At 37.7% G+C, this 6,807-nt stretch overlaps 1 pseudogene; it reads right to left on the bottom strand.

Moving 5' to 3' along the window:
* Positions 1 to 2,813: 2,813 nt before the first annotated feature.
* On the bottom strand, positions 2,814 to 2,932 carry LOC111743852 (annotated as a pseudogene).
* Positions 2,933 to 6,807: the final 3,875 nt, after the last annotated feature.

Genomic DNA, 6,807 nt, shown 5'->3' with positions numbered 1-6,807 from the left:
CAACAATGCAAAAATTAAATTCATGAAAGTTGCCTTTTCTTCCAGGAGCTGCAGGATTGTTATAGAACAGGGGTCCCCAACCCTTGGGCTGAGGATCGGTACTGGTCCTTGGCCTGTTAGGAACCATGCCGCAGAGCAGGAGGTGAGCAGCGAGAGAGCAAGCAAAGCTTCATCCTAATTTACAGCCGTGCCCCAGCACTAGCATCACAGCCTCAGCTCCACCTCAGATCATCAGGCACTAGATTCTCATAGGAGCACCAGGCCCTGGTGCCAAAAAGGTTGAGGACCACTGTTATAGAAGAACTAAGAGAGTATAACAAATGATTTCTAAGATACCAAATATTTCTAGATTCCTGTTGGAAAAGCTGCCAGAGCTCTCCTTTATAGGATTAGAGAATCTACCCTCAATCGTTTGACAACTGACACTCTCACCAGTAAACCTTTTAATCCCTCAACTAGTGAAATACATTTCAGGAATTGGAAATCAACAAAATTCACAGAGAGCACCACCCTCCCTATTTGTCCAGCAAGCCCCCAAATCTCATTGTCACACCTCTTAGGGGATTTTTTTCTCTTCTATAGGCCTTAATGGATCGCAGGGGCTTTTTGAGTGATACCTATATTTCCACTGACCAAAGACATATTAATTTTAATATATCTTTGGCAGATTATTACTAAAAAAAGAAACATTGCTTGCTATATGAAAATAAATTGATAGCTTCAGCAACTGTCACTTTGCTTATATAAGTGAACATTTCTGAAGAGAAATGTTTCAAGCCTGAGCAAATGATTTTAAATATGGAAAAAAAAATTTCTGAATCCCTATACTCAAACATTAAAGAACATAATTGCTAAGTTTGAATCTTTCCATCATCTGATAAATGCTTTCCCATTTATTCAGTCAGTAAGTCTACACGGCCAACATGCCAGCCACTTTGCTGAGTGAGTCCTAGTTATCGAAAGTTTAGAAAGATCCCATTCCTGTCCTCTAGGGGCTCAAAATCTGGAGGGAAAGATGGATGTCGCAATAAATACAATTAGCAAGCACTATTCTTAGCTATCCGTACAAAAGTGCTACAGAAAAAAGCACAGAGAAGGTGACTTCAGAGTTTGTTCAGTAGAAAGGAGTCATCAAAGAAGGGAGGAAAGAACATTCTGAACAGAGAGAACATATGTAAAAGGCACAAAGAATGCAGCAGAGGTATATTCAGGTCCCTAGAGCAGTGGGCAAGGTTAAGCAAGGTTGACAGAGGGCAGGATAAATGACTACCTCACATGTATTTATCAAAGTTCATGTTGATCATGTTCTCATTTGTTCAAGATCTTGTCATGGCACCATTTAGTTTTGAATTGTTATTATGGCCCCCACCATCTAAGACACACATCATACAGACTCACGCAACACCTACTGATTCCTTGTGCGGGGTTCTAGGGCCCGCCAAGTTTTCATTTAAGTTTTCAGCCTCATAGCCCACCATGTTTTTGAAGCTCCAACAGGTTCCTATAATTCCTAATGTCCTATCTGCTTCCTTGCTTCTATGCCTTTGCTCATGCTAGTCCTTTCTTTGGCATGCTTTCTGCTTCTTTTTCATTGATCAAAATATTACTCTTCCCTGAAGACTCACCTTAAATCCCTTCTCTTCCCATAAAACTTACCTTATTTCCCCACCCTCTGCTCCCACAATACCTCAATTTAATTTTGCTCTGCGGTACAGTTGTTCTTATATCTATCTGTCTTTCTAACTAGAGCAGAAACTTATTGAGGGCAGGCACCTTGTGTTATTTGTTATAGGTTATCTGAGCACTTGGCCTGGAATGTGGCACTTGATAAATATGTTTAAGTGACAAGATGTCTCATCACCTTTGTGATCTCACTGGCCCGTTCTTCAGTTTCACAACTGAGTAGCTCCAGCTGGGCAAACCTTCTGAAGCTCAGTTGGTCACTGAGGGTGAGTTCAGAAGAAGAGTAAGAAAACCACGTGGGACATAGTTTCTCAACCCTGATGGCACAACAAAGCTACTTGGGGACCTTTTTAAAAATGTGATTGCCTGGGTCCCACCTTCAGGGATCCTGGTTTAATTGGTCTGATATAGAAACCAGACATTAATAAATTTTTTAAAGTTTTCTAGATAATTCTATAGTAGAGTCAGTTTTGAGAACCACAGGGTGGACAGGAAATAGTTACCAGGCTCCAAATAGGAATTAGAATAATTTCTAATTCAGTGTATTCAAAAGGTGATGCTTTCCTCAGGAAAACATAGCTAAAGGAATGGAGGCCACACAGTCTGGGTGAAGTCAACCTTTTTTTCCAGGGAAATCCACAAGGAGTCTTGAGTTATGCTGTGAGAGGAATCATACATTGGGCATGGTACTGGTCTTCATGTTCCCATTCAGTATGTCTAGAGAATCCCATTGTGCCCTACACCTACAAACATCTTTAACAGGAAGTTACAGGAAGCCATTAAATGAACTGAAATAAGGACACCAATAAGTAAATCATCAGAGGAATTATGAAAGCCTGAGAGTTTCCAGTTACTTGAGGGTCTCCAACATAGATATGACACGCAGTAAGTTGAATGGAGGAACAGAGCCAGACACCAAAGGGAGGACGCCATGTTGCACAACTCCAAGAACACCATGCATGTTGTATTCCACTTGAAGAGTGTCCCCTGGAATTGTGTAATGCCACATCTTGGCACAGGGGGTTTTATGTCCTCAGACCCAAGAGATTTTTTTTTTTTTAGATGAGGCAACTCTTGGTTGACCTCACAGATTGCAAGTCAGCTTACAATCCCTTATTTTTTATTTTTTATGCCTACATCACCTGGTCTTCCTAGATGGTCTCCCATCCAAGTAATAACTAGGCCCGACCCTGCTTAGCTTCTGAGATTAGGAGGGATCGGGCTTGTTCAGGGTGGCATGGCCGTTGACCCAGGAGATTCTTGGTAGTGGCCTTCATCTTGGTTCTGTTTCTCCAGCCACCTTCTGGCTTGAAACTGTCACTCTGAACCAAGATGAGGAATGAAGAGGCTCATCACCAAAACACGTAGGCTGGAATCTCTTCCTACCTGATGATGTCTCATCAGAAATTCCCCTAACTGGCAGCTCTTAGCAACACATCCTTGATCCACCGATGTGTTACACCATCCTACTGAACTCCAGCCAGAACGGTTCCCTAAATCAGTCACTGCAGCATAGTTTCAGAAAGTGTGTCAGTTCCTTCTCAGCATCACTACCCTTTTTCTTCATTAGAGTATCCACAGAGAAGGAAAGTACAAATTTTATTTCTAGAATTTGGCTGGGTTTTTTTTGAAGAGAGAATCAAATTTAACAACCTAAGAGCAAAGAAGAGATAAACTGAAATAGTGTTATCTATAAAAAATTATCCCAGCATCTGGCAGAGAGTAGGGACCTAAAAAGTTTCTATGGTTCTTAAAGGATGATAAAATGAGTGTGGTAATAGTGGTGGGTGGTGTAATCTACTGAGTAGCTTTCACTTTTTATATTTTTAGAGAGGTGGAGAGAGCAGCGGGGTCTTCAGGATAAGGAGAGGATTTTTTTTTTCTCTAAACGAAGCTCTGAGAATAAAATAGAAACAAGAATTTAGTATGAGAAAGTGTTTCGTAAACTAACACACTATATAAAAATGTATGGAGTTATTAGTAAGTGTTATAAGAGATGTATAAACCAAATGCCATAAGGATTTGAAGGTGAGGAAGAGACTGCATCCCATTGTTCAAATCAGGAGGAAATGGCATCTACCAACCACTTAACGAGGACTTGTCTTCTGCCTTGTAGAGTACTATCAGGATCACTACTTGGCTCACAAGGCATGCTAGTTGTGAGAATAGATTAAAATTTTTGTGTCAACTGTAGAATACAAATACAAAGTGATGTTATTGTAGCTATTATTGGTAATGGAGACATTATTATCATTACTATCAACTTTGAAGATACTGGTCATCATTCAACGGGTAAAACTGTCAAGATCAGCCCTTACAGAGAGATGAGAGCTGGAGAGATTTCCATGAACTTTCTTGGCTGATTGAGAGTCCTATATAACATCTTTGAGCATCGGTTGACACTTACTGTGTCAACAAAGGCCTGTGAGAACGCTGGCAACACAATATTGAATAAGAAATGCTATCTGCCTTCAGGGAGCTCACCTCGATGTGGTTTTAAGGATGGCCTCAAATGTCAGAACAAGAAGTTTATAGTTAATTTATAGGCAGTGGGGAGATCCTGAACTATTTAGAGCAGAGGAGTGAAATAGTCTGAATTGCATTTTAGGTACTCCTAACAAATTACATAATCCACTTTCAACCACATCAGTTTACCACTAAAAAATATTGAAGGTTAGCAAGTGATTGAGCTTCTCCACCGTCAGACTTCAGAATTTAGAATATTGTCCCCTTCTAAATAGACTTTTTTTTAAACTTCATAGATCACTGAATTGATTGTGTCTTTCTTCACAATGGCTATTAGAATGCCTAAGTCAAACTTAGCAGGTCCTCAGGACTTTAAAGCATGAATGTGAATACTCACTCAGCCCTTCTCGTGCTTTTAAAATATTTTGTTGAATTATATGTAAATTATCTTTAATGCTCGGAAATAAGGTTAAATTATAAATAAAGATTATTTTTTTATTTCTTATTCAATTAACTTCTGATGAAGAATATTTGAAATGTCACCTGGGGAAATTTGCATGGATGAGGCATATTGGAAAAATAACATTACATGCATTTCTTTCTGGTACTACCACTGATATTCTAACTTTTAAAATTTGATTAAAGTCATGTATAACAGAATACTTGAATATAATGTGCATCTATTGGTAACTGAATATTTTTGCATTTAAAGTTAAAGTTCGAATTTTGTTTTCAAAATAATTTTTTAAAAGATACAAACTTAAAACTACCAGTCTTTGTTCTTATATGTTTTTAAAATTCTATTTAAGTTTAAATAAAAGAGCTAAGATTTATAGCCTATAAGAACGTTAGAAGATAAAATCTGTTATCCCGATTTTAAAAAATCATACATACAAAAAAATGTGTTTGAAATGGAATGAAACCTGTTCTATTACTAAAAGATATTGGTAATGGTCGGATTACATTGCTAGATCAGAAGAAAGAAATAGAAGTCTGTATGTCTTCCTATATTCAATCTCCCTTATCATTTTAAACTTGCATTTTTAAACATTGGGAAGCAAGATAATCTTTAAAAATTCAAAAGTATTAAGGACATTTTCCTCCATTAGAAAAGCCCTGTTCAGAGATTACTTTTAAGATCAATTTATAAGACTCTCAACCAAATCGCTTTTCTTGGTTTATGTGTGTATCTTTGATCTTTGCCTTCCCCACTTTCCTACCCCCTCAGTCAATTGACTAGCTGATCAAAATTTATCTTTTTGTTGTTGTTGTTTTTAATAGTCTTGACTATTTCTAGAAAATTTTAAAATCCATTATTCAAAGGGCAATGACTTTCAACCTGTGAAGAAAGTAATTTCAAAAAAGAATTCTGAAAGAGGAATTTAGAGATGTGCCAAATAAAGGCAATATTATTAGAACTAAAAAGTTGCCTTCAGAGTGACTAAGGAGGTAGAGTGGACTCTTGGTTAGGGTGGACTTACTACAGTTTTGCCCAAACTTCTGAAAAATAAATAATTGCTACTACATTAACTGATTTGGAACTAGAAATAAAAGCAAATACCATCTAATTGATTTTATGATCTATGTTTGAGTTTCATCTTAAATCTAATAAACCAATGAATAAACATGTCTACTAACAACCCAGCCTAGAATGTAAATGATGAACTGGTTGAATGGCTGATGCATTTGTAGTGAACTCATGTTCCTTCCAAGGGATCACTGCTTTCTTTTCTATGCTCAACAATCTGTCTAAATTTTCCCAGAAGTTTATGTTAGACTTACTTGTCCTGTCTTTTCAGGTTCAAATCATTTTTCTACTGGGAAAATCAGAACATACACTTGTTTCTAGTGTTTAAGCACCTCTTCTCCACTCTATGATGTCTCAAAATGTCTCAGAAGACAATAAAAAGTATCTGTGTTTCTTGTATATTATGGGATAGAATATATCAGTCTAGAGATTTAAAATCATGCAGAATAATTAAGAGCACTCTTTCTTGCTCATATATCTTGAGCCACAGTTCTCTCTTGTTGTGGTTTGTCTGACCCTTTTTAGTTCCTAATATGCTTTCATTTGTACCAAAAGTAAATAGAAATCAAGTTGAAGTCGAATATGAAATGTCAGAACTAGAAAAGCTATTAGATCAAGTTCAATAAAGAAATGGTGGGGGATTTAATCTGTCTTGTTCCTTACGGAGACAAGTCCATTGGGCTATATCAAAGTTAATGCTATTAAATACTGGACTAATGTGCTAATTCCCCTTGTTCTTAGTCTCTGCTAATGTGCAGCAGACTTCTGATAATTATTTGGCTTTCTATGTAGATCTATCTATAGAAGAATATACTTATCAGAGGATCTAAGTCCCTAGTTATAAGTTTAATAAACAGGCTTCCTGGTTTATACATCAGATCATGTTAGTGGGTTTCCATCTGAGAGAGGTGACAGGGAGGGAAATCCACTCTTACCATGATGCTGAATCAGGTTCCAGAGGTGTAGCCCTAGGAACAAGGAGATCATGCCAGGATACTTTGAGGCCTCTCTGGGCACCTAGCAACTCTTCAGCATGGGATACTTTGATTCCATCTTATTGCTAGTTGTCCACAAACACCTGCTCTGTGAAGACAGTCTACTTCTTCATTTGCAAAGCCAGAAATAAACAC

The sequence above is a fragment of the Pteropus vampyrus genome, unplaced genomic scaffold, assembly GCF_000151845.1.
Source record: "Pteropus vampyrus isolate Shadow unplaced genomic scaffold, Pvam_2.0 Scaffold123, whole genome shotgun sequence".
Taxonomy (NCBI): Eukaryota; Metazoa; Chordata; class Mammalia; order Chiroptera; family Pteropodidae; genus Pteropus; species Pteropus vampyrus.
The sequence above is the reverse complement of the archived record's forward strand: the minus strand, read 5'-3'. Positions and strand labels throughout refer to the sequence as shown.